Source organism: Falco punctatus (assembly GCF_963210335.1).
Source record: "Falco punctatus genome assembly, chromosome: 3".
Taxonomy (NCBI): Eukaryota; Metazoa; Chordata; class Aves; order Falconiformes; family Falconidae; genus Falco; species Falco punctatus.
Window position 1 is genome coordinate 65,945,015 of NC_137582.1, and position 27,415 is coordinate 65,972,429.

The following is a 27,415-nucleotide window of genomic DNA, read 5'->3' on the forward strand; positions in this document are numbered from 1 at the left end:
TTCCAGTTGCAGTTTGGTTTAAAGAAATCTAATTTAAAATGAATTTTTAATATTTCAATAAATTTAATTTTATCCAGTACATTTGCTATTGAAAGCTATTTCCTGAATATTATTTTTTGCAGATAATTGCATCCATTATAGCAGTATGAGGTAAAGAAAAAAACATTAGAGCAAAAGAAGACAACCACTTTATGAATGAGGAAACACCATAGCCTAACCTTATAGGCTTAAGGCCCTTCTTATGCCTCTATATATGTAAACAGTTGTCAAGAAAGGAAACCTCTTTCTCACTGTCCAACTAGGGGAAGAATCATCTCTCAACCTTCTGTCTCTTTCATATCAGTTGACATCATTCTGCTTGCAACATAAAGACAATGGTGAACAACAACACTCATTCAGGTCAGTGTTTCTGTAGAAACTGTCTGCAATGGGTGGAAAACCAAAGAAAAGCACTTTTCCTAGCTGCTGGCAAAATGAGAAATTGGTCAAAGCTTGCCATCTTTGGGCAAGCTGTTGTCTAACATGGACTTCCATTAAAAGGGATACAACAAAGTGATGCATAGATATTAGTAAGGAGAAGATGCATTTGAATGTATATCAAATTCCTTCTTGATATTCTGGATGGTTATCTTTTGTATAGGCATTGTAAAGTATGACAAAATAGATCCCTTCTCATTACTTTCCCTGATTAAAAACCAGATGGCCGAAAGCCAAGCCATAAGCAATTCATAAACATTTTCATCCATTTTACAAACTTTAAGTAAAGTTTAAATCTTTGGGAATTTTCTGAGTCTTTGGAATTGCTGAAGCAATATTTGTTAAATATCACTTAACCTATCTCTTTCTTTTTCCATGGATGCTGTTTGAATGGAAATGCATTCTTTTGGACGCAGGTATCTTGACCACCTAATACCTGCTTACCTATTGTGTAAACTTTCTACCTTTTCTTGGAATTAATATCATGAGTTAGGGGTATGTGAAACCTAAGAGGAGAATTTTCTAACTGAAGTCCTCTGAATCATCCTTTAGAAAGATGTCCTTAGCCTGTTGGGTGTTTAATGTTAGATAGTCTGAATTCTGTTCTATGTTAAACATGCCACTACTCAGGGTAATAAAAATTTTCATTCATTTTTTGCAGGAAAAAAGGGAATGCCATGTCAAGCCAATGAGTCTGTACCAGAATCTAGGCCTAAATCATGCTTTAACATCATCAAGCCATCAGTTTATCTCCTGGATGTTGTGATGTAGGTTGTTAAATAGCTATTGCTGTTCCTTCCTTGAAAGAATGATCGATATCAAATATGATGGATAGTGCTAGGCACAGAAAGAGTGGTCCTGGTTGTGAAAAATGCTGATTACATTTTGCCCTGTGGGGCAAACTTCCATTTCACAAAAGTGTTAATACAAAACGTCCCTTTCACTCGATCTGCACTTATATGAAAGCTTCTGTTCTCTGACTTGCAGCTTTAAAAAATATGGCACAGAAACTCTTCCCTTATCTCGCTGTCAGTACTGTTTCTGGCTTCAAAGCTGTTTACAGCCATGCTGTGTTGAAGAAGCCTACTCTCACACTGCCTTAGCCATTGTCCCAACTCCATGGCCTAAAATAAATCCCCCTGTTTTTAATCCTGCTACCTATTTCTCTGCTATTTACTTTTCCCTTTTCTGTAGCTCAACCTAGGGACCACGTACAGTTCCCTAATCTTCAGTGTCTTTGTTTAAATAATGCTATGTGTTGCTGTTAACTGAGATGTAGGTCAGAGTGCTGTATAGCCTTATTTATTAAATTACTGTGATTATTTCTTCATCTTGACATCAAAAAAGAAATTATTCCTCTCTGCATATTTCTGTATGACCATGAAATTTCTGAGAATAAAAAGCAATATTTTTTTTTTCTTCTTTTGTGTCAGAATGAAGCTAATGTACTCTTCCAACTCTCTCCATTGCAGGAAATCTATTCATGGTTCACTGCTCTAACATTATTCAACATGCATTGGAAGCTGTTTCAAAGGGATGAAGTGAAAAATGTGTTGTGTTTTTACCTGAAACACAGCATCTTCTTACAGTTTTCCTCCATGTTTTCTAAATCAGAAATCAGGCAGGAGGGAAATGGGTCAAAACTGAGCTTCACAAAAAAAATAAAGAAAGAAAACTAGCAAAAGTTTGACATATAAATATTTTAGACTTGACTCTGTTTTTGATAATTTAGAATCCTTTATTTAGTCATTTATTTACCATATTCTTACTTACAGACACATATTTATAGAAATACTCACAGTGAAATGGTGGCAAATATATCTTTAAAACAAAAAAGAAACTTTAAATAGCTTGTAGAACAGAAGTGTCATATTTTTATACTGTCTAATAGTTAATATATTACTTTTTAATAACTATTAATAATTAATAATATTACAATTGCATCTTTAAAGATTTCTGCAGCTGACATTGTTTCTGACCATATGGTATCAAGATATCAATACCTTTTAATGTTTGCAGGTATATTTCTTATAAAATCTTCCTCTGAGTATAACTAAGAAAAATAAATGTTGCAGAGAGGTGTTGTAGCATAGTTTTATTTTTTAAAAAAAGTCTCTTAATGTTATAATTGCATTGTTGGCTGTTGTGAAGCTCTAGTATAGGAAGCTAACACACAAAGTACCCTATTTCATATGGTGCTTATTTTACTCTGGCCAGCAGCACAGACCTGACAGATGTGGTGAGGAATTAAGCCTCTCATATTCTACATCTGTCTCATCTAATTTCTTCCTTACAATCTGCTCCCGTTCTCACTTTCACCTGATGTCCTTACACACTTCCTTTTTGAAATTAGTGATTATTTCTTTCATCATTATGTATATGACTATGCATTTTTGTTTCACAGACAGTGAGAAAAAAAATCAACCTTGGAGTCTAAATTCTCTTAGGATTTCTTTTAATTCATCAGCTGGAAAAGACGACTTTTTAAAGCCCTGACACTGCCATGCAAATTTTATACTAGGGTCTTTGGAGAAAGAGCCACTGGTAAGCATCTCTCCAGGTTCTGTTGCTGCTTTTCAACATATTCTTGGTACCACAGCACACCAACACTTCATAGTTGTGAGTGCTGCTTATAGCAATGCCTTGTTTGGGTCTGCCATTTTCCCTTGCAAACTTTCAGGCAACAGGAAGGTAAAATTCTATGTTGACAGCAAAATGCTTACCTGATGGTTTTGACCTGTTGTAGACATGACATTGGAAAATAGCAGCATGATCCAATAGATAGCATTTCCCGAGCGCTATGCCATACAGACATACCTTTGGTTCTCTTGATTTCTATACCTTTCCTTCTCCTCTTGCTTGAGCTAAGACAATGTTCTATCTTCAGAAATGGAAATCCTTTTACATCAAGGAGCTTGTGAACTAGGACTATGCAGGCATAAAGTGTGAGAATATCCCTGTAGCATGTGGCGTAGGATAACAGTTCCAGCAAAGAAAAATAAACTGTGATATTTTATAGCTCCTGGCAGTGAAATAATGATTGCATTTTTTGAAAAGTTAAAACGAAAAAGCAAAGCAAGTCTGACTTAAAATATAGGATATGAACAATGATGTAAACAGCAAAAAACATAGTGTTCACAATTTTCTAGAACAGGTTCTTTTATTGTTTGATAATGTGTCCAAGGAGCTTTTATCAGCTTGTTTATTCATTTTGCTGCTGAAACAAGAAATAGGTCAGGGGAAAATCTCCTGGAGACAGAGCTTCCTTGAAGTCCTGCGATCTAGATGCCAGGCAACCTCATACTGAATCATACAGTCTAATTAATGATCAATATTGTTGATGTATTCTCAGGCAGCACACTTACCCATGACAATTTTGCACAAATGCCAGGAAAATATCATACAGAAGTCAGTGCAATTATCCACTTCCTAGATCCCATCATTATATCATGTATAAAAGTCTGACATCATCTTAGCAACAGTTATCACACAATTTGATCTGAGATGTGCAGGGTCCCCGTTACAATTAGAATAACTAGCATGCATAGTGAATGTTTACTTCAACATGTCATTTAATGAGCTCTAAATGGAATATGAGTAAAGAATAAGAAAAACCTGATTGCTTATGATACGCTTTGACCCATTCCATAATATATATTTATATCCAGGTAATAAACCTAAGCTCAAACAATAGCCAAAATTCAATATAATTTAAAAAATCTCATGACAACATAATTTTCTTCAGATAAAGACTTAAACAGAAGCATGGATAAAATATATTTATAGCATATTCCTAATATTAATCATCAATGTTATAGCACCTAAGACTTCCAGCTTCTCTCTTTCATTTCAGGGTCTGAGAGCTCATTACTGGTTTAAGAGTCCAGACATTTTTATAAGATAAACAAATGTTACCTTCAATTTACAATAGGAACATTGACAGAATATTATCTTTTAGGAAAGTAACTGAAAACTGTTCCAAGCTCTGCTGCTTCTCTCCCTATTTATATTCCTTCATGTTTTAACTATCCCAGCATTATTGCTTCAAAATAGGAACAGTTTCAGCCAGTCAGAATTCAGGAATGCTGTTACATTTTTACCTGATTCACCCTTACCACTCAGTATATATACTTATTTCTTAGTCACCCATTTTCTTGCACTTGTATTTGCCTAATGATAGCACAGTTCTTAATAATTTAGCATAGTATGCAAATTCCCATACTCTGAATTGCAGTCAGCCATTATTAGCCAAGCAAAGTACAGAGATTTATATAAATCAATGTGTTGCTCTTTCTCAGTTACTTTATTCCAGTTATCTAAATCTTATAGCTATGCTTATCTAAGGCAGGGGTCCTCAAACTATGGCCCACGGGCCAGATACGGCCCCCCAGGGTCCTCAATCCAGCCCCTGGTATTTACAGAACCCCCCTGCCCCCCTCCACGACAGGGGCTGGGGAGGGGAACAAAGCAGCCACAGATGGCTGACTGCCACTTCAATGGTGTGCCGGCCCCTGTTTAAAAAGTTTGAGGACCCCTGCTCTAAGGGAAAAAAGACTTTTTAGAAAACTGAGCTGCAGTGAACTGAAGTTTTGAATTTGCCACATTATTTATTGACCACGGTTTTGTGGACCATGTGGTCTCACAGCTTTTATCATAAGTATTACACAGGTGAGAAAAATTATAATAGGTAAAGACTTACAATAATCTGGGTAAAGGTACCATTGTATAAACATCTGTAAGATAAAATATGTTGTTCAAGTCTGTAATTCATCTTAGCCTTCTCCATAAAGCAAACATTTTCTCTTAAATCTACAGTTTGTGGATACTTGACATTTGAAATATAGAAAGATAAAATGTTCTCAAGGAGGCATATCTATTGAAAGATAATATTTATGGCATTAGAAATGTAGTGCCAGATTTCTCAATATTATAGACTATCTCCACTTTGTTGACTCTGAAAGAATTAGAGCCATTTACAGAGGGTCTAAAGAAATTTGTCCAAGTTATGTAAGTGTCTTAGAAGCTTAACTGTAAAGAAATCCAGGTCTTTATTGTGTAGGCACATTTTCAACATTTGGCCTATCGGTTCAGGGAGAGATTTAAGAATGTACATTTGATCTTAGATGATTCATCCTCCACTTCAGGAACACTTAGGATGATATAACTGAGAGAAAATATGTCACATAAATAACAAACACAGTTTTTCTGCATAAGAACACAAATCCTCTCCATTGCCTTGTCTTCAGAACAGCTGCAGCCTAGTGGCTGGGATGGTCCTTGGGGAGGTGAGGTACCCATGTCAGTGGAATATTACAGCCAGTTTACATCAAGAGCTGATTTGGCCATTAGGGTGCCAAAAGGTGTTTTGGTGTTATGTATTGTGCCATACATCCTTTGCTATGTTTAGTGTTTCCTGTCTTATTCTCATAATGGGGTAGCTCTTAAATTGGGGACAGGAAGATTCATCCCCACCTACCCACTTCTATAACTCTTTGAGCCTTATTTCCCTCCTCCTAAGCACAGAGAGTGCACATGCTGTCAAGTCCATCATCATCTTACATAGTTGTACTTATTGGAGTATGTTTGGGGCGGGGGGAGGTTGGGGGGGAAGGGGGAGTGAGGGGGGGGGGGGTATAGCCAAATTTGGAGAGGGGGTCATGAGTCAAATCAGGATGAGCATGAAAAACAGCATGGAGGAGCAAGTTAGAAGATGCCAGCATGCCAGCTGTCTTGTGTCTGTGAGGTGAGTTGTGTGGGTCTACTACATTGCTGTATGCTTCAGCCCTTCTTATGATGATGAATGTGAACAATGGAGCTTTTCAGCCTTGAAAATCAGATTTAATAAGTGCATTACAAAGTTCTTGCATTTGTGTGCCTGCACAGTAGCCCTCACTCAGGAATTTTCTGGCTGTGCCTAAGGTGTCAAGGGTGAACATAAGACTATTCAGGCTAAGCCAAAAAGAGGTGCATAGAAGAGAACATAAAATAAAGATCTAATTTTCTGGTTTTCAACATATTACAACTAAATAGTCTAATCTTGTTAGTATTGTCTAATATTGTCTTCATAATCGATGACCTATACTGTTCTGTGTAATATTTTTCCTTTAAACCTTCTCTGTGCTACGTACATACAAACACACACACAAAACACTACTGTAAAATTTTCTGTTGAAATTCCTGTCAGCTGAAAAGCACTAGAGCTGCCATTGTCTCACAAATTAAATACAAAGGTAATTGTATACGCTTCCGAGAAAGCCTAGAATGAGTCTTTAGGGCACCTTTCTAGCAGCTGTTTTGATGCTATGCAAAGCAGCTAGAAATGGGACCCAGAACTGTTCTCAGTGGTTTTAGTTTAATTCACCATTCCCAAAATTAGGAGTTGTAAATATTTTTAATTGCCTGCAAGCTTGCAGCAGCTGAAATAAAGTACTCATTAAACCTAGTCTTCCACTCCGGTTATCTTTGTTTTTTCCTTTCCCTCAGGAATCCATTTTCTCTTGACTAAAGCCAATATTGCTAATTTTTTGAAAGACAATTGCTATATAAAATGTACATACATTCAATATTAATCTTCTAGTTTCTCCACAAGCTATCAGGAGTGATATGAAAGTTATTGTCTATATTCATATGGAAAGATAATTTGATATAATAATACATATTAATATGAAACAATAGAGACCTAAATTTCAAATGGTTCAGGCTGTGTTTATTTTTTGAAGTAAGAACAGATCCCTGGAACTCAAATATAAGCACATACAGAAGTATGGTAAGATTTTGTTTTGAAATCTTTTGTTTAAGGCTCTGAAAATACAAGTGTCATTATAAAAAGAATACATCTCATAAAGAAACATACTCTTAACCTCAAATTTACAGATGCAGGAGTAGAACCACTTAATGATCTGTGGAGACCAACTGAGAAAGGCCTAAGGCAGTAGCACATATTTTGCCAAAAGGTGTTGGACTTAAATAATTTCCTGGGTTTTTAATCCAGAACCTTATTTTGGCACCTCATCTATTTATATTTTATATATATATATATACACACATCCACAGGCACACATATATAAAATAGGTGCTTTAAAAAAGAATACAAAAGAACCATCTTTATCATCAGACTGGTACCTACTGTTGGCCTGAAAGAAATATTAATCTACCAGTGTTTTGTACAAAGGGAGCCACTTCTTTACGTCTACTGACAGCATCTTTCAAAAATTAAAGTCACCCGTTTCAAAGCTAGTGAAATTGCTCTATTACCTCTATAAATTTACATGTAAGAGTATACAGTCAAGAGGCCTTGATGAGGACCTAATACATATCTCTTACTTCCAAAGCATCCTAGCCCATATTTTGTGAGGAGTTTGCTCATCTAGGTACATAGAGGCATGCTCTGAGAAACATGTGCTCTCTTAATCTGTAAAGATTTCAAAATATGTCAGGCTGACATGAGAGAGAGTTCAGCCTGGAGCAGAATTTCTTTCTTCACAATAGGCAAAAAGATAAAAGAGGAAGTATCTAAGAACTGTAAGATAAAACTAACGGCCCCAAAGATATTAGCATATCTCCAATGTCTGGTAGCTACTGAGATGGGGTTGTTTAAACCACAGTTTTAAAGTAACTGAAATCCATTTAGGTGCCTTTGTGGTTCTGATTCCTCTTTACCCCTACCAGGATCTTGATTAAGTTTTTCTTGAAAAGCTTTCACTAAATTACTATTATTACTCGGAAGAAAAGTAATGTCTCTGTTTACCCTTATAAATGGGAACTAATGTTTGACTGAATTTGTCGTCACAGTGCTTAGGTAAAGAATAAAAGACAATTAAATCTCCCAGGGAAAACTAATAAATAATTCACTGGAAGAGCTGGGAGATGCACAATAATTTTTCATATGACAACTGTAAGGAATCTAGAAAGATTTGTTGTCCTCTGAAGCTGAAAAAGCCTAGTACAAAAGCAAGCACCAGAAAAGCACTATTGCTTCTAATACTAGTCAGCTCCTCATGGCCAAGTTTTACCCAGAGCTTTTGTTAGCTTATTCTTCATGGACTCCTGGAACATTACATGTATTTTCTGCATGGTCTTTGAACAGAGATGCATAAAATCTTTAATATAAAAACTGAGCTGATTTTCAAACTCGGAGTTATGCAGTGATGTGTCACAGAATAACTGATTGAAACTGGTCTGTAGTAGATGTATAGTTTGTATGGCAGTCAACTAATACTCAGGTTTGTGTGCAAGATATCATCATTCCAAACCAAACACAGACCTCAGGGGGTACAAACAAAAAACTTGAACCAAACAAGATCCTTTCCCACAAGAAGGAAAAGAAAAATATGCTGCAATTTCATTTGACAGCAAAACCACAGTTTTTTACAAATATCTGTGAAAGACATAATGAACAGGCTAGCATTTAATGAAAAAAACATGTTGTTGATGATGATGTTATAATGACACTGAACTATTTTGTTTGCTAAATAGTTAGGATGTAAAGGGACACATTGCTAGGATAGCAGCAAAAGTGAATTTTGGTGACAATAATGTTCTCATCGGGGAAATAATCCAAAATGTTGCTATGTCGCTGGAGAGTTTTCTCTTTGCTGAAGGTTTTATGGCACATTAACAATAAAAAAACCTCATGAGATAGTTCTTTGTGGAAAAGAAGGTTCCTTCTTCAGCTCTCTTGCCTAACGGCAAATATTTGCAGCTTCATGCAACTACCCAAAGATTCCTATTCCTTTGAGTTTTTGAGTTTTCACATCCTGAAGGATTAATCTGGAGTAAATCAGAAACACTGAAACATGTAGGAGTAATGAAGATTACATAGTTTTGGTAATTTGTCTTTTTGGACTTTTTAGACACACAAATAAGACTGAGATTAATGTTATCTGAAAAACAAAAGGTGCCTGTCTATAAACATTTACGTATAGATTATTATCAATTAAGACTGTCCATGGATTTCATATCTTGATTTTGTATAACTTAAATGTGAAGATTCACCCAATGTTTCCAAGGGACACAGGGCACAAAAGAGCTGGAGGGCAGTGAGCTGGGCTTGCAGTTTGTTAAGGCAGAAAAGAAAGTGGCAGATCTGCAGCAGCAAAAGAATTCATGCATTATCACATAAGAACTCTAAATATCACACATGAGATCAATTGCTGATAAAATGATATTAAATTAATTCAAATGACAACAATAAGATGTTGTGATAAAGGTTATTTCATTTTTTGTGAGAAGTACAGTTATGGTTTGTTAAGTAACTAGAGATACGACTTTTGACCGGCAGAACTGAAAGTCTGCTCAGAATTGCTTCAATATTTTTATGACACCTCAATAATCAAATAACAGCAGTGTTGGCTTAAAGCTGTTATTCTCTTTGTTTAGCTAGACCTCTTTCTACTAGAACTGACATTCTGCTTGAAGTCACTTTTTGATAACTTTTGATTACAGATTTTATTAGCAGCACACCATAGTTATTTTCCCAACCTGCAGCTGCTCAGAATGCTGCCTTCTTATGCCTGTTATCCAAATGAGCAAAATAACAGAAAGTTTGCTGTTCAAATTTGTATGCAGATCTCACTGTTGGTTTTGATTTCTGGTTCTTTATTTGTGTTTTTAATGAAATTAGTTTGGACTTTCATTTTGGTTTTAAATTTCTCTTTTTTTCTTGATGTCACTTCAAGGCACATGAATTTTGGGTGGGGTGTATTTGATTTCTGAATTTTAAAGCATTACATATTTGTAAGAATTATTTTGTTTTCAGATAAATTACTTTGTTTTGGTCTGTATCTTTGCTTGTTAGCCATCACGTATTGCAGTTAACACTTCTTTCACAGGATTTTTCTTGGTTTTAACATGATCGATGTTCTATTGGGTTATGTTTTCCAAACCAGGGACCATTAGCCTAGTTACACAGATATTAACAGAGACATTCACATTTGCTTCCATCCAAGCAGCCAAAACAAAGTACTTTGCAAATTCAGTTTATAATCTCTAACAATGTTCTAGCTCCCTGAGTCAGCAAAATCACTCCAATTTGTTTCACAGGGAGCCTGGCCAGGTTGCATATCATCAGAATTGCTTTTTTGGAACCCGGCACTATTTAGAACAGTCTCCAGTACGTTACAAGCTCATAAAGCTTGTTAACAGCGCCTGCGATAAGATCTTTGATATAATTCCTGATTAAAAGGTCTTCCTTGATTAGGAGAAACTGAAAGGAACTAGAAATGAACTTTAATTGATCACTGGCAAGTATTTGCTGATGGCCAAGATCTCAAAGGGGGGGGGGGGGGGGGGGGGAATGTATTAAAATTAATTCATCTCGTAAAGCAGTCAGACATATTTATATGACAAAAGACATGTTTCAGATGCTTTCCTTTACTCTGAGAAATCCATTCTTCTTATGTAATGAAACATGATGTCACAGTAGGTGTGATGGATGGGGAAAAAAATGTTCTTTTTTTCTTTTCAAACCTAATATGAATATATTATGTACACGAAGCAAACAAAAATCATGTAATTTAGAATACATTCTCTGCACAAAAGCTGCTTCAGCACTCAGCATTCTAGCTAGAAAGAAACCACAGTGGGGAAAAAAATAATCAATGTTCTTTTTATAGAGTATGATGATTTTCTGGTGTTTGTATTTAATAGTCTTAGTTTACTCTCAGTTATTGCTTTTATACATTATTGTTCTGTATATAAAGTATAGATCTTACCAATTCTTCTCATCAGTTATCCATTCCCTATATTTCTTTTCCTGCTTCAATCGATTGCTTTAAGTTTTACATAAATTCTTGCCTTTCAACCTACAGTTTTTACTGAATATCAGTCTTCTGTAAAGAAAGAAAAAGCTGCTCTTTTACTGAAAAGAACTAAAATGTGCACAGAATGAGAAAAGAGGTAATATTTTATGTATTTATTTACTTTATCAATGTTTAACATACATTAGTTAAGTATTCAGACATTATTTAGCTTTTCTTTTTCTCTTCAGCATGGAACCAAAAGATAGTCTTTGAGGAAGCCAGTATTCAAAGTTCAAAGAAATAATTTATAAGGTCATTTTGGAACACTGAAGCATTTTCTTTCTTTTTGTGCATCAAACTGACAATTCTGATGAAGAGAGAGAGTTGCTGTTTCTTCCAATTTCTTTCTCAAATTGTGGTTTTAGATTTCAAGTGATTCTGTTATGTCTACTTAATTGTGTAAACTATGGAACTGGACAGTAAAGCAGATGTAGTCTAAAGTTGTAATTACTCATAAAAACACCAAACAGTGAGGAGAAATCATTTGATAAACATGTTCTCTGCAGCTGTTATTTAACAAACAAATGTCATAACAGATACCTTCCTGTATTCCTGGTTAGTTTGCTTAAAGACAAAATATGTGTATGAAACAAACAAAAAATTCAGTATTGAGTTCTTCCTATAATTTATGAAATTTCAACTTAAAATTATTGTAATGATCTTCAACAAACTGGTCTATTTCAGAAATTCACAAATTCTGTCTATGATCCAAAATAATCCTAAAACTCTTATATTGAACTTGAAAGAAAATAAAATAGGACAGTAACAAAAATGAAAATGGAAAACCAGGAACTCATTTTCAAAAATACAGGGCAATTTTTCACATATAACTCTGAAAATATGGAATATGGTACACAGGAAAAAACTAGAAGCCAAAACCTTTCTGGACATAGTCACTGCATATAAAAATTACAAAAGGGCAGCACTCAGAAACAGCCAGACTTTTTTTATTTTACACTTTATAGTGTGATGCAAAAAACTAAGTGCTTTAATTCAGCCTGGATTAATTTGATTCCAAGGTCACTGAAAGATCCCCAAGTGTTGCAGATGATTGCACTTATGAGAGAACAGAGGACTCAGCCAGGCATAAGCCTTTCCAGAAGCAATAAGATCTAGCATCAGAAGAGTTTTAGAAAAAAAAAAGCCAAAACAACCACACAAACGCAAAACAGAGGCACGTGCGCACAGACACGCACATGCACACACAGTGGGAACTACTGCTGTAAAATACAAAATGGACTTTTGGGAATAATTCCCACGATTCTAATTTCTAGTTTTGATGAGTCATTTCAGCAGTTTTTTTCACTTATTTAAGAAAAACTAATCTGTTCTTTTTTACTGATGATATCAGGCTTAAACTTGTGGCACCTGCTTTATAGTTTTTTGCTGCCACAGGCACTCTGGAAAACATTCATGCACGTGAACCTTCCCTGGCACAATAAATGGTCACTAAATTATTTGCTGCCCTTAATATTTTGCTGCCTTAGAAAACTGCCTGTTCTGCCTGCTTGGTAGAACCAGTTCTAGGAACTACTGGTGCCTCACGTGTTTCTTCTTACCTTGTTTTTTATGTTTGGTTCCACACGCTGTAGCTGACTGATCCACTAAACCAGCATTGGTTCAGCTGGCTATCCAGCTCCAAATGTGGTTGTTTTGGGTAGCACAAAATCTCTTGGCTTTTAATTACTAAGTTTCATTTTATTTCCTAGCTTGCTACTGATCTCTCATTTTTTGGTCATGAACTCACTATTTAGCCTCTTGAGTTAATTTCTATCCCTGTGATGGATTTACATTAAAACCTCTACCATTTTCCTTCCCCTCATATGTTCTTTAATTCATTAGCTTCTTACTGTCTCCTTCCTTTCCTCTCACCCTCTGGCCAGGCTACCACTTTCTTGTCACTTTGTCTGCCCTGCAATAGGTGGCACGTACTCTGGTATCCCTCAAGCTACTGATAAATACTTTTTCAGTGTGTCAGGAAGTCACAGACTTAAACATAAAATAAATAAATAGCATAAAGTATTACAAAACTGCATGCTCTAACATTCTTACTTTCTCACTTTCAGCCCTACCCTAATCCCAAGAGCAAGACTATTACACTATTCTTAAGAAAAATGATGTAATAATTAAACACTCAATGTCCATTTTAAAGTGTTATTTTTTTCATAGCCAGTGCCAATAATTTTGCAAAGGAAAAAAAATTATTTTCATTTCATTATGTTGACATTTTGTCCCATGGGTCAGAGAACAGACTTCTGAAAAAGCTATGTTCCTTTTTATCCTTCTGTCCTAGTTTCAGCTGAGACAGAGTTGATTTTCTTTTTAGTAGCTGGTGCAGTGGTGTGTTTGGGGTTTAGTGTGAGAATAATGTTGATAGCACACTGATGTTTTCAGTTGTGCTAGGTGATGCTTATACTAAGTCAATGACTTCTCCGTTTCTCAGGCCCTGCCAATAAGAGGGCTGGGGGGGCACAAGACATTGTGAGGGCACACACCCAGGACAGCTGACCCGAACAAGCCAAAAGGATATTCCGTACCATAGAATGTCATGCTGAGTATATAAACTGGGGGAAGAAGAGGGAAGGGGGGACAGAGTTGTGCCATTTTTCTTCCCAAGTAACCGTTACACATGCTGCAGCCCTGCTTTCCTAGAGATGGCTGAACACCTGCCTGCCCATGGGAAGTGGTGAATTAATTCTATGTTTTGCTTTGCTTGCATGTGCAGCTTTTGCCCATGAGTTTTACTTTCTCCCAGTTCTTCTCCCTGTCCCACTGTGTGAGTGGGGAGTGAGTGGGCAGCTGTGCAGTGCTTAGCTGCCAGCTGGGGTTAAACCACAACACCATCTAATCCTGATCTGTAATAATTTTCCAACCCAAGAAACAATAGCGATGTGGGTTTTTTTCTCCAGTCAACAGGTGTTAAGCTTAAAAATAAAAATTAAAATACTTAAGACTGGAAAAAAAATATTAATATTGTATTACCATACTGTTCATGTCCTCTCTTTCCACCTAATGACCCACTTTTGATTTTTCAGGTTTCTAAATTTTGGGATTAAAGGATATCATATTCCTTTGCAAAATTATGTACTAGATTTCTTGAGCAATGGTGTGTAGAGTAAAATACTACCTCAAGAATGCAATGTTTTCGTATTTTTGTTAGCTGTTCTTCAAGCTGCTTGCCATCCTGGAATATCAGAGCCTTTCATCCAAACAAGAGTGAATCATTTCACTACAGTCAGGTTATTTTCTATATAAACATGAATAGGCACATCATGGCCTTAAAGCAAGTATTTTTGCTTCCCTGTTTTCAAATACTTAAACTAATTGCTCTTCCCTAATATTTCTGAGGCTTTCTTTGCGTTATACTATATACATACTATTATACTAAGCAGGGCGAGAACAAGGATAGGGGCTAAGATACTGGTGGTTCTTGACACAAGAGCATGGTTAGACAGATGGGGTAAGGGAGAAAAGAAAACTTTAAAACTTTTTTTTGGCAAGGCAGGTCCATAAAAATCTTTAATGAATGGTCTGACTAAACTGAGGTCAGCTGGAACTGTAGGATGAATCTGTCTTGACTTCTTCCTCATAGTGAGATCTCCAGGATCAAATGGCATTATAAACACTAAATACTAAATAAATCTCTATTAGAATTTACATAGAAAAAGAATGTTCAAAAGAAGAGAGGAAAGAATAGAAAATGTTAAAAGAATTTTAGAAATACCAAACTGCATGATTTTCAACTCGTCTGCAGAAAGTCCCTGCTGTCACTTCTGAGATCTTCCTGACTTCTATGTGTTATCCTCAGCTGTTTCTCTTCGTGTTACAAATCTCCAGCTCCTTGCATTAGCGTTTTCTGTCTCTAAAATCTGCAGTCTCAAAGACTTTGCTTCTAAGTTTATTTAATTTCTTCCAGGAGAGGATGAAGCTCCAACTTTTTAGGAAGTTCTACCAGATTGAATTTATCTCGTTTTAAAGGAACATGGAAACATAGAAAAAATTACAGAGCTATTGTCCATCACAGTTTATAAAATAAGTTCTGTACTTGCAACCTTTAGAGGAGCTGTCTCAAAAGCCGGTGTAACATGATCTGTGCACTAGAGAAATTCAGTTCAGCTCCTGGTGATTACCAAGAGGGGGTTCCTTGCACTTGACCTCTGGGTTAGCCCAATTCATATACAAAAGATTGTATTTTTCATATTCATCCTTATCTTTTAATCACATTCTTTTTTTTCCTTCTAATAAGTAAGTAATCTCAATAGGTATTGCTGGGCTGTTTATTTTTAAAGCACTGTATATTTATATACATGTATATAAATATATACACATACACAGAGTCACAAATAAATTCCTTTCACCTGCCTTCACACTCCCTAGTACCACCACCTTTTTGAACTCCTGACCCTGTGCCCAACGCTGATTGAGCATTCTGCAGTTGCAGTCTCGGTGCTACTGCACCATGTCAGATGACTTGGCTACAAATGAAACAAAGCCCATTATTTTTTTAAAGTACTCACAGAAAGTTTAAAAGGTCTGAAAGTGACATTTTGGCCTTGAGGCTTTCTTCATGTTTTTGAAATGCAAAGACTATTTTCTTCCTTATCGCCTGAAGAAAAGATTCTGAATGGCAAGGACAAAAGCAACATTTCCAAGTATACTGATCTCTATACAGGAGCAAACTGGCTTGATTCACAGTGGGCACCAGTATTGCCTATAGCCAGCAGTATGTTCTGAGCTCATTCAGTGTGGGTCCAGGCACTGTGCTCACAGTAGGATTTAGCAGGCTTTTTCCCACCAGTTTGGAATTTCCTTAATATTTTTTTTGTTTGAAAGAACAGCAGCTAATGCCCCTTATCCTCATGAATTAGTGTCAGGTATGTAAGTTTGGCTGTAGTTGTCTCCACTCCACTCTGCTCCCCTCCTCTTTCCTTCCCTCCCCCTATATATATAATCTACATAGCCTACTCAATATATGTACCTGATACTAATATATTGCCTAATCCTCTCTCGCTCCCTTTTTTTTCTTTTACTGTTATACTTGTTTGTACTCAAAAACCAGTTGCTACTCCAAGTTTGAAAATTTTAAACTTAACTTTGAACTGAAAGACGGAAAACATTAAAACAGAAATTAAGTAAAAGATTTATAGCCATTCATGACATTTATTGCACTGACATAAGGTCCCAAGGCCCTCAAATTTTTCTACAGAACTAGAAAGGATTCCTTACTTTGTCAGTCAGCTATTACAACCAACTTTAACAAAACCAACAGATTCTGAAGAGCTGATGCAAATAGACAACTTCCCTTGATCTATGTATTGGGTCTGGCTGAGCCCCCCAGCAGCCCTCCCAGCACTGTGCTTGTACTGGTGGCTGGAAAGGTGGTGATAACACACCAGTGCCCTGACTGCTGCTGGGCAGAGCTCACAGGGCATCAAGGCTGCCTCTCCAACCCCCCACCGCCTCTCACCAGTAGGCTGGGGGTGGGCAAGAGCTTGGGAGGGGACACAGCCAGGACAGCTGACCCAAAGTGACCGATGGGATATTCCATACCATATGATGTCTGCTCAGATATAAAAACTAAGAGAGAGGAGGAAGGAGCTGCTTTTCTGGAGCAGCCAGTGGGTGTACTGAATCCCTGCTTCCTGCCGATGCGAAGTAGAGAATAACATCTTTTGTTTTCCTTCCCTTCTGTGCACATGACTTTTGCTATTGCTTCATTGCTTTTGCTTCATCTTAACCCACAAGGGTTTTTTTCTTCTTATTTCCCCCCACCCTGTTCTGCTGAGAAGTGGAGTGATAGAGCAGCTTGGTGGGCACCTGGTGTCCAGTCAAGGTCAACCCACTACAATCTACCTCTCTCTTATGTACTTTCTTGAAAGAAGTGCTGAGCTTTCACTTCTAGGACGAAGCTGAAGTTTACCCTTCCTATCCAGTGTTTTGTATGTTTTGTACAATCTTTCAAAGAAATTAGGGTTGTTTTTTTCTTCCCTTCTGAATTACTGTTCTTTATACAGCTCCTTTCCTTTTGCAGATAATATTTTCACTGTTTTGATGTGATACAATGTTGGTCCAGGAAGATTTGATAGATACATTTTTTATAAATATATTTGTATTTCTGTTTATAAAGTGCTGATGAAAAATGTTTGCAAATAATTAACCAAAAGAATCATGCTGTGGTGTGAAATCAAATCTTGAAGAGTAATCAGACTACATAACCTATTTTGTGGATATCTAGAAATTGAATGTCAATCCAAATTCCAATAAGCTTTTGGATGAATAGGCAGGAAATTTATTTATTACAAAGTTACACTGATTCCTTTGGAATATCTCCCAATTTTGGTATATCTGAAGACAACTTTCAGCAACACAGGTTGGTATTGCTGCCTTTTATTTCATCAAATTGTCTTCTGATAGACTTGAGATTGCCTTGTCTAACTATGAATATATTGAAAAGTGTAATTAGGTTCCACTAAACACAGCATGAAATACATATGTTGTGACAATACTAATGACAGTAGTAGCAGTGGTCCCTATACCAATATTCAAAACTCTTTTAAACAGTGTCTTTGCTCACCAGAAAAAAATGTGTTCTGACTTTTCAAACGTTGATAGCAATGGACAAGACATAAATTGCAGAGGGATGGCTATAAATTTTTGCTTTTTACGGGTGCCAGGCTCTTTCAGATATTTCTTAAGGCTGTATATTGTAAATCTGACTGACTTCATTCCCCTTAAGTCTGGAACAGCACAGCTTTACCACTAATTAAACAAGGACGTGCATTGGACTCTCTTTTCACAAAGATTTTAACTTTTCTGCTGCATGTTAACTTTCTTTTTTTGTTACTTTTTTACCCTTCCAGAACCTTATGAACAAAAAAAGTGATTAAAATTACTAGAAGAGGTATTCTGAATAGACTACTAATGTATTGTTTTCACAATAAGTAGTACATAGCATAAAAGTATAAAACAATAAGCTCTCTGCTTTACTCTCCCCCAGAAAGCTTTCTTATAATCACTTTAGCCCACTTATTTTCATCTTTATACTGAAGTGAGCAGATTGCTCACTGCAATATATGTCTGCATTCTCTCTCCTCAGTTAAGCTTAGTGTCTTTTTCCCCCTTGCTGCCTACAATTATAAGTTTCAAATTCAGTTTGTACTTGTATCCCAAGCCTAGCCTGGAAAAACCAAACTTTGCTAGCCTAGGGGATTCCAGTCTGGGGTTGGGCATCCCACTATTCCCCTGGTGCCTCAGCACTACTGATTTCAGCATCTTCACTCTTGTATCTGCTATGTTTCCTGCTGACTTTGTTGGTACTGCTTTTGTCAGTCTGATTTTGGACATGTAGCAGGATATTATCATCACATTAAACTAAGGAACATATAGACATTCTATTCAAATATAGTAATCTTATGGTAAACAATAAATGAATTTACACAGGACTGAAGTTAATTTTCATTCTTAGCATATACATGTTTATGTACATGTGTCTGTACACATGCACATTTTAAGGATTATTTTTTAGCTGACTAATTTTATTTTTGAGTAATTAGAAAGCAATTGGTTGGCAAATAATTTTTAAATTTTTTTTTCCTGGATAAATGCCTTTGAATATATGTTCAGCAGTGAAAAAGGTAACTATTTCTGCTGCATAAAATTTGTCACAAAATACCACACAAAATCACATAGCTAAAGCACTGGAAAGAACTCAATTAGAGCCTTTAAAATGTTCATAACAAAATATGTCTCCATTGAAGTATGCTGTTTTGTGGAATAGATCTTCAAAAGATACTGGGTTTGATGGTAGTTTCTTTAGATTGTTTCCCCAGATCTGCATGAGACTAATAAAATTAATTCGTCCTCTCTTTCCCCTTTATTTCTTTTTTTCCTTTTCTAACTGAGAGTAATTGACTGAAATCTGGGTTCAAGGTTCAGAGATTTGCTCCATATTAGATGAAGACTAGCCTTAAGCAGATGTCTCAGAGACAATCATCTTCTTCAGGTTATAGATTTATAGATCTTGATTTGGTGAAAACTTCAAGGAGATTATCACTAAAAATAAGACATGATTGCTTTTTTCCAACCAGCAGCTCACAGGAAATTAACAGTGTCATGCTTTCCTATCAATATGGTAGAAATGTTTGCCCACTGCACCAGACTGTGATAAGAATAAATTAAATATTGCAGAGCTTAATATAACAGAAAAGTCTATATTTAGCTATTATTTTTCAAGTTATTGCTAGAAGACTGTGCTTGAAACACAATACTGGGTAATAAGTATTCCCTCAGGATCAAGCCAGTAAGCCACTATCAAATTAGGAAACACCCACCATGCACCATATTAAACACCTCCATAAGTGTGACTCATATGCAATCTCTGCTGATGCTCATGCCACTTGCTTCCTTGAAACTGATCTCTGCTAGGAGATACCTATCTTTCCTGATCACAGAAAATGTCACAGTGAATTTGAAAATACATTTCCAGGTATGCAGAACCCACATTGAGCCAAATAAGAGGAGCTAGTGAGGCAGAAGTTAATTTCTGTCACTGTCCCAAATGAATTATCCCCTACCAAAAAAATAAAAATTCTTCTACCAGAAAAACACAGATGAGGAATCTCTAGAAAAAAACCCCTTCATTTTGCAAGGATAAAAGCTAGGAAATAAAATCTATGATAACTTCACAATAAACTTTTCAGACCCATAAATATTAATTTTCTGTGTTCACTAGAGACATGCCACTGACGACAATGTATAGCTCCTGATGCTGAATACTATGCTTACATGAGCATTAGATTGGGCTAGAAGGGAGGTCAATAAATGAGCAGGAACCAGTAGAGCAATGGTACAGTTGAAGATGGCAGTAACTGTTTCACAGAAACAATAGATGAATACCCAATTCTCAGATTGCCAACATCTAGACCAGCTAGTCCAGATATATGAATATTATTTGTTTTAACCATGATAATATAAAATCTAAAACTCAGTAAATCAGTAAACTCTCAAAGATCATTAAAAAATATAAATAACTTTCTTTTTGTGTTTTTAAACAATACAAGTTAGAAAGATGTCATCTTCCTTCTTTCCTCATAAAGGTTTTCGTGCAGGCAAGAATTAAGAAGTAAATAAGTAAGATTGATCAACATTGCAATTATTCTTTTCCCTACTGGAATTAAAATCCTATTAAACTCATTTCAGATCTGATCTACAATGGCAACAAATGGAAACACAAATTTCAAATCTAAGTCTATTAAGGTTAAATAATATTCACTGACTTCTTCAGAAGAGGGAAAAAATATCCTATTCTTCTAGTACACACTATAAATGTATTTAACCTCAGCTACTGCTCCTGTAGTAATAAATTACCTGAAAAATAATAAGCATAATTCTGTTAAAAAGTTTCTTTTTTAATTATAAAGAAGGACTTAGATCTTTTTTTCAGGTTTTCAACTCTAATTTTCAATATGTGCTTTCAATGGAGTTCAGTTTAGAACTCATAATTGAATTTGTCTCAAAGTATTAGTCACTGACATTGCATCAGTAATAGGAAAATTAGTAGTCTTTCTCAACACCATATTCATCCCATTGTTAACATTATTGCTGATATAAATTCTGCTCACCCCAGCTCTGTGACATTACACTAAAATGCTTGAAGCTCTGTTTGCACTGTTGGTAACACTGGGGTAGACAAACTATGACTGAAGAACAGGTATTAAAATTAGCACAATAGATAAAGCCGCAGCTTTAAAATTATGGGCATCTTGCTATAAATCTAATCCTATTGTAAAAGTTCATAAATCTGCTTTTCATTTCTAGATGCCATTATGTTTCTTTGAACATTCCTATAAATGTTTCTTTCTTCACAGGTGCAACTGTAATTCATTTATTGTTTGAGAAGCAAACAAACAGGAGGCAAGTATTTCAGCTGCTACTGTTATGGACAGCTTAAGACTTTATTCAAGCAGTCAAGTAAGCATAGTTAAGAATTGGCAATATCCTGTACACTAAGTTGGAAAATAAATACAGTATATTTTTAAATTGTTCATTCATCATATTATTTGCTCTTCATACCAGACAATGGACTAGCAGTCTCTGTCAAGGCTCATTTTTCCACACAAAACATCCTTGAGACTACAGAAATGACTTTTGGGTAACAAAGAATTATTTCTCTATTTTTTTTTAATAGCCGCACATCTCACCCAGCCGTTATGAGGAGAAGGGCTCTCACTTCCTTCTAAAGTCAAAAGATTCAGACTTTGTTTCTGCTTTTTCCATTCCAGACTGAATAATATCAGCGTAGCAGCTGATAAAATGGTTGTGATAATGCCCATTTTACAGCCCAGCTAGTGGGAAACCATGAATTCCCCGAGCAAGTAAGTTTGACCTGTGTGCTTTCACATGTCCTTTCAAACAGAAAGAGTATACATACATACATATGTGGGGAAAAAAATAATAAATTATTTAATTGGTGTCTGATATCTCCAGGGGATTTCAGCTGATTGGCAAGGTGCCATAAACACTAGAGAAAAAAACCCATGGAAATTAATTCAGCCAGATGGACTTAGAAGTCTAATGCACATTTTATGCCTCAGTCTTTTCACGTCAACTACTGCTTTATACAGTTTATACTACTGCAGTGATACCACAACAGAATGATCTTTACCATTGCTGAATGCCTGGCTGTGCTGTTATCTGCCCATAAAAGATTTGAACTTTCTCACTAAAAGCAGTATCCTTTAGCAAAGTAGCATTCCTTGCACTTAATTTGTTGCCGTTTGAATGTAATCTGTCCTTCAAATGTCATCTCTATTTATCTGCAATAGAGAATCAGAACTTCTCTAACAGTAAGAAAACACTGGAATTTAACTTTACTTTGAGACTTCTAATGCTTCTGTCTTAAAATAATATTTCTAGGCACAATAAACATTTTTTAATGACTGCACTTAATGAAATATGCCTCTATCAACACATGCATGTTAGTTGCTAATTGAACTTTAATAGAATTTAACCTTTACAATATGATAGTTACTGTTAAAATAGACAATTTCAGGTGTTTGGGGTTTTTTATAAGAATTTTCTCCTCGATTTGTATAGTAATAAAATCTAAAAGTGGTATTTGGTCAAAGAAAGGCCTGATGGTCTAATGACACCTCATATCCAAATCACAGTGCATTTGTATCACTCATATGTTACAGGAAGACCCTATAGACTATGACAAGACAGACTTATCAAGAGTTATTTGTGTTATGTTTTCATCAGGCCAGTAACAAGTTGACCTGAATTATACTTGAAAGCTAGCCTGTCTTAATCAGCTTAGCAGAAATGAACTATTTATTGAATACACAGCTCAGGTTAGTTAAACCTATGTCTATCAGCAACACAGAGTGGTACTTTAAAACATGTTCCTTAGTATTCATAAAATTTTGCTCCTAACTTTCAGAGCCATGACCTGTCATTATTACATTTGCTATTAGCAGACTATTTCAACTTGTTTATTTGGGGGGATAATGACATTTAAGCTTATGTATTCATTCTGTTGCATGAGAATAATTCTTGTAATTCCTAATAACACTCCTGGGAGGTACTCATAAAAATCCTTAATGAATTAAGAATAAAGAAAGGGCAGTATAAAGAGAAAGAACACTGAAGACAACGAAGACTTTTGGTATAAAAGAATAAAAGTCAGATTTTGGTGCCCAGTGGCCAATTAGTTAACTTAATAGCATGTCAGTTTATGCACACATAAAATAGTCATGATTTTCACCAGCATTTCCTTTTGGATCCAATACTACAGGACTGTTAAAAACATAATTAAAATAGTTTTAGAATAATGCATGGAAGATATCACCAAAATGTCACTGGCAGAATTTATTTGTTATTTATACTCTAGACAGTTCTTACCTTCTCATCTCCAGAAATACATTCCCTAATAATTTAACTTTTTCTCTTCCAAACATAAAGAGAAATCAAGTGATCTTTCAGCTACTGTAAATGTCATTATGAGCTGTGATATGAGCGAGAAGAAAGTTAAAGTTTATTGATTCAATCCTATAAATGTCTAGCAGACATCCAATGTAAATAAAAGAGGAGTGGAATTTCAAGAAGTCTGCACAGTGACCTGACTTTTACTCAGTCAAATAGACACATAAATGACCTGCCCAAAGTAATTAGCAGACCCAGTACCTCACTTGTCTTACAAATGACCTTCATTTTTATTAAACATTTATATTTTACATGGACATTAACAAAAAAAAATTTCTATATATGATAGCCACAATAATGTTACACCAGAACTGTTCCAGTTTTAGGTGGGTGGTTTTTGTAATTGAGTTTTGGCATCACTAAGTGGGGAGACAGATGATAAATAAAAATGTTACATGATTCATTATCTCAGGAGAAAGAAAAAAAACCAAAAGCAAAAACCCAAACCAGAATGGCACTCCTTGCTTTGCTTAATGATCTGCCTATTCTGTGGAAAACAGCTGGACTTTGACAAAAAAATGAGTGCCCCTTTGCTGTGTATACAGTCTTTGTAGATGATGTGGAATTTGTGAAATAATGCTAATCACTAGCAAAATAAGCATTTGACTGACAATAAAATATGTTTGGGTGAAAGGGAGAGGAGCTGGGAATTTTCCTCAACATGTTCAGACTGGCTTATATAATTGCCTCCCATTAACTGCCTGTGACAAATATTTTGATTCCATCAGGATCATTACATATATTTTTCATTTAATTGTTGTTAAATGTTAATTGGTCTACAAGGAAATCCATTATCATATTTCATTTGGCAAGGACAGCAATGAAATTTATGTATTAATACTATCAAATCCAAGAAGAAGAAGTTATTAATGTTTTATCTTAATTAAAACACAATTTCAGTGCTTTAGGATTCAGTATGTTACTTCCTGTATCAGTGGTATTACAGACTGTGTAGCATCTTCTTGTTTCCCATTTGCTATGCAATCTGAGATGAAGATTGACTATGAAAGGTACAGGATGCCACAGGCTTTATGTGGTTATATATCTAATTGATGTCAAAATGGTTAAAGTGTTGGATAATGACTTTGGAATATTAATGACTGTCTTATTACAAAGATTAATAGTATATAAACCAGATTTTCATTTTGGTTCTAACAATGATACAGAAAACTATAACGAAAGCACAGAGAGACATGCTCAATTATCATACTTCTCTTAATTACAAAATCAATTGCACGGGGCAAAAAACGAAAGTGCTGTTTGTGTGCAGTAGGTATCTGGGTTAAACATCATCCCAAATACAAAAGGGCTGAACTTAGTAAAAATGAAGAGAGGAGAAAATAAATAGGAAGGCCATGTTTCGCTGGTTAGTTCATAGATTTTGGTCTTACTAAAATTATATTGCATCAACGGAAGTCCCTGGCTGTACTATTTTCAGCATTCTTTGTTGCCAGGACTCCAGATGTCCATATAAACAGACAATGTAGCTCTTGCCTCCCCACATACCCCTTTCTCCATTTCTTTCTGGAAATGGAGGTAATTCAGCTTTAAGTGTCTATTGCAACTGATTAAATGAAAGAAAGAAGTTCATCCCTTACCTTGGCTGGGAGCTAATTTTCAGAATTAGAGGGGATGAATGATCAAAATTTTAGTAAGAACAGGGCAAAACTGACAATGTTGGAGTCAGAAGGTGTCATCTTCTAGAAGTGTGAGACAGCAGTCCAGGGCTTATAGGACTTTAAAACTATGAAGCCTGGGTAGGGGAAAACATAAAAATAAAATTAAGAAGAGATAATGAGCTGAATCCTGTACTTTTTAATATTGCTTTTAATTTTGTGATATCCATATAGTCATAAAATGGTTTTGGTTGGAAAGGACCTTAAAGACAATCTAGTTCCAATCCCCTGCCACGGGCAGGGACACCTTCCACTAGACCTGGTTGCTCAAAGCCCCATCCAACCTGGCCTTGAACACTTCCAAGGATGGGGCATGCACAAATTCTCTGGGCAACATGTTCCAGTGTCTCACCATTCTTCATAGTAAAGAACTCTTTCAGCTCTCCCTCACCTCTGTTTCTTCATTCCTGCTTTGGCTGTTTAGGTCCTTCTCTTAAGATCAGTTCCATACACACAGAGATCTGTACTGACATGGAGCAAGGCAGCTCCACTGTAGTCGGACTTATAAGACTTTGATTCTAAGTGCCCTAATTCAACAAATTTTTTTAAAGTGTCTGTGAAGCACTGAAAACATTTACTCTATAGATAGACAATACCTATCAATACAATTTTTAATATTCCCTGGGTGAACTTCTGTTAACTATTCTATTTAAATATACAGTAATACATTACTATAATTATTATTGTTGTTCTTGTTGTTGTTCTTTTCTCTGAATAGTATTTCATTTGACCATGTTCTCAGTAAAAACAGAAATAACATAAGGTTACATGAAGGAAGGCTCCTTCTTTAAAAGGTTACATTTTAAGGTAGGTTTCTTTCTTAAAAATCATGAAAACAACCATAAATATAAACTATACCACAGAAACACTGAGGAAGCTCTGTCTAGTTTTATCGCACACAAGAACATTGTCTTACAGTTAGACACAAGTCTGGTACTACAGTAGGTTCAGGAAAGAGAACTGCTACTGAGGAGTTTCTTGTCAAGGTAAAGAAGAAAAAACCTGGCCCAGAAGAAAATAGTTTAAAAGAGTAGGCAAAGGATACGCAGAGAAACATGTAGAAATGCAATTTAAAAAGCATGACAAGATTGTGGAATAATAAGAGACAATATGGGAAAACTTCAAGGTGTTTGAAAGTGTGGACATTAATTTCAGTATGGTAACGACAAGATTATATGAAATGATGGCTTCATAGGAACTGGTGAGAGAAAGCTGGTTTAGCAAAGGCAATTTGGACACCTAGGAAGTAAATGACTGAAAATTTCAACGATATCAAATCAAGAAGGAACAAAAACTGTGAATCTGAATCCCTCTTGCCCAAACTCAGCACTGATGGCAGAACTGACCTCCCTGCTGCTGCCCTCCCCGGGCAGCTCAAGTGACAGACTGACCAGGTCCCCTGCCTCAGGCAGAGGTCATAAGCTGCTTCAGGCTGAGAAACAGAGAGGAAATTGAGGTAATAATACATCGTTCTAGCAATGAAGTGGGTGATGGAAGTCAGCTATACTCTCCCTTCATTCTCTCAGACAAGAGAAATGTCTTGACAAGCCCACAGGGTATGTATTAATGATGGCCAAAGGACACAGGTAGGTATGTGATGGGGCTGAGGGTGGTCAGGCCACTTGTTACTCAGCTTGGGGACCTTTGTAACCCTGATCATCTATCTTTATTGCTTACAGGAAGTGTCAATGAAAGTCTGAATTTTGCTAGTTCAAGGCAAACTTATTTTATCTTTGGAATTAAATTTTGCTTTCCTTTCTAAGAAGTCTTGAGGGAGCCTTGAAAATAAAACAATTTTAAAACCCACCAAAAAAGGTATTCTAGAGACAATGCAAGACTTTATGTGAATGAATAGCAAAGGTTATAGAGAAATTAAATAAAAGACTAATTATATAAGCCTTATATAGGAAGGAAAACTATTTTGTTCATCAGTTGGGAAGTAATGAAAGAAATCAAGAGGAAAAAAGTGCTTCAGAGACTAGTTTGAGGCTTCTGAGATCATCTGGAGGTGCAAGAATCTGGAAGATATCATGGCAAAATACTAGTTTAAGAGTAAGCTATAAAGTTCCTAGATTAAATCTTCCTATTTGGTAAAAGAAAGAACAACGAGGAACATGTTATAGACAGGAGAAAAAGAGAGAAGATATTAATAAAATACGTATACAATAAACAAGACAGAAATCAATAGAAGAGAAAAATGTCATGATTTCAAAAAACCACTTGAAAAAATATTGGTGGTGGGTGGTGGTGGGGTGTTTAGCATGTGCCTATTATTTCAGTTCAACAGAAAGGCTCAAAGATAGAAAAGAAATAATCAGAAAATAATTTAGTCAAAAGCATACTCTGACTGGAAGACCAAGGAAGTTAAACTAAAAGTGTAAATGTAAAAACTTGGAAATAAAGCCAGCACAAAGGTTTGTGCTTCCTGGAAGGTGCACTGGACATCTGAAAAGAAACCATAGCAATCTGGGCAGTTTTGAT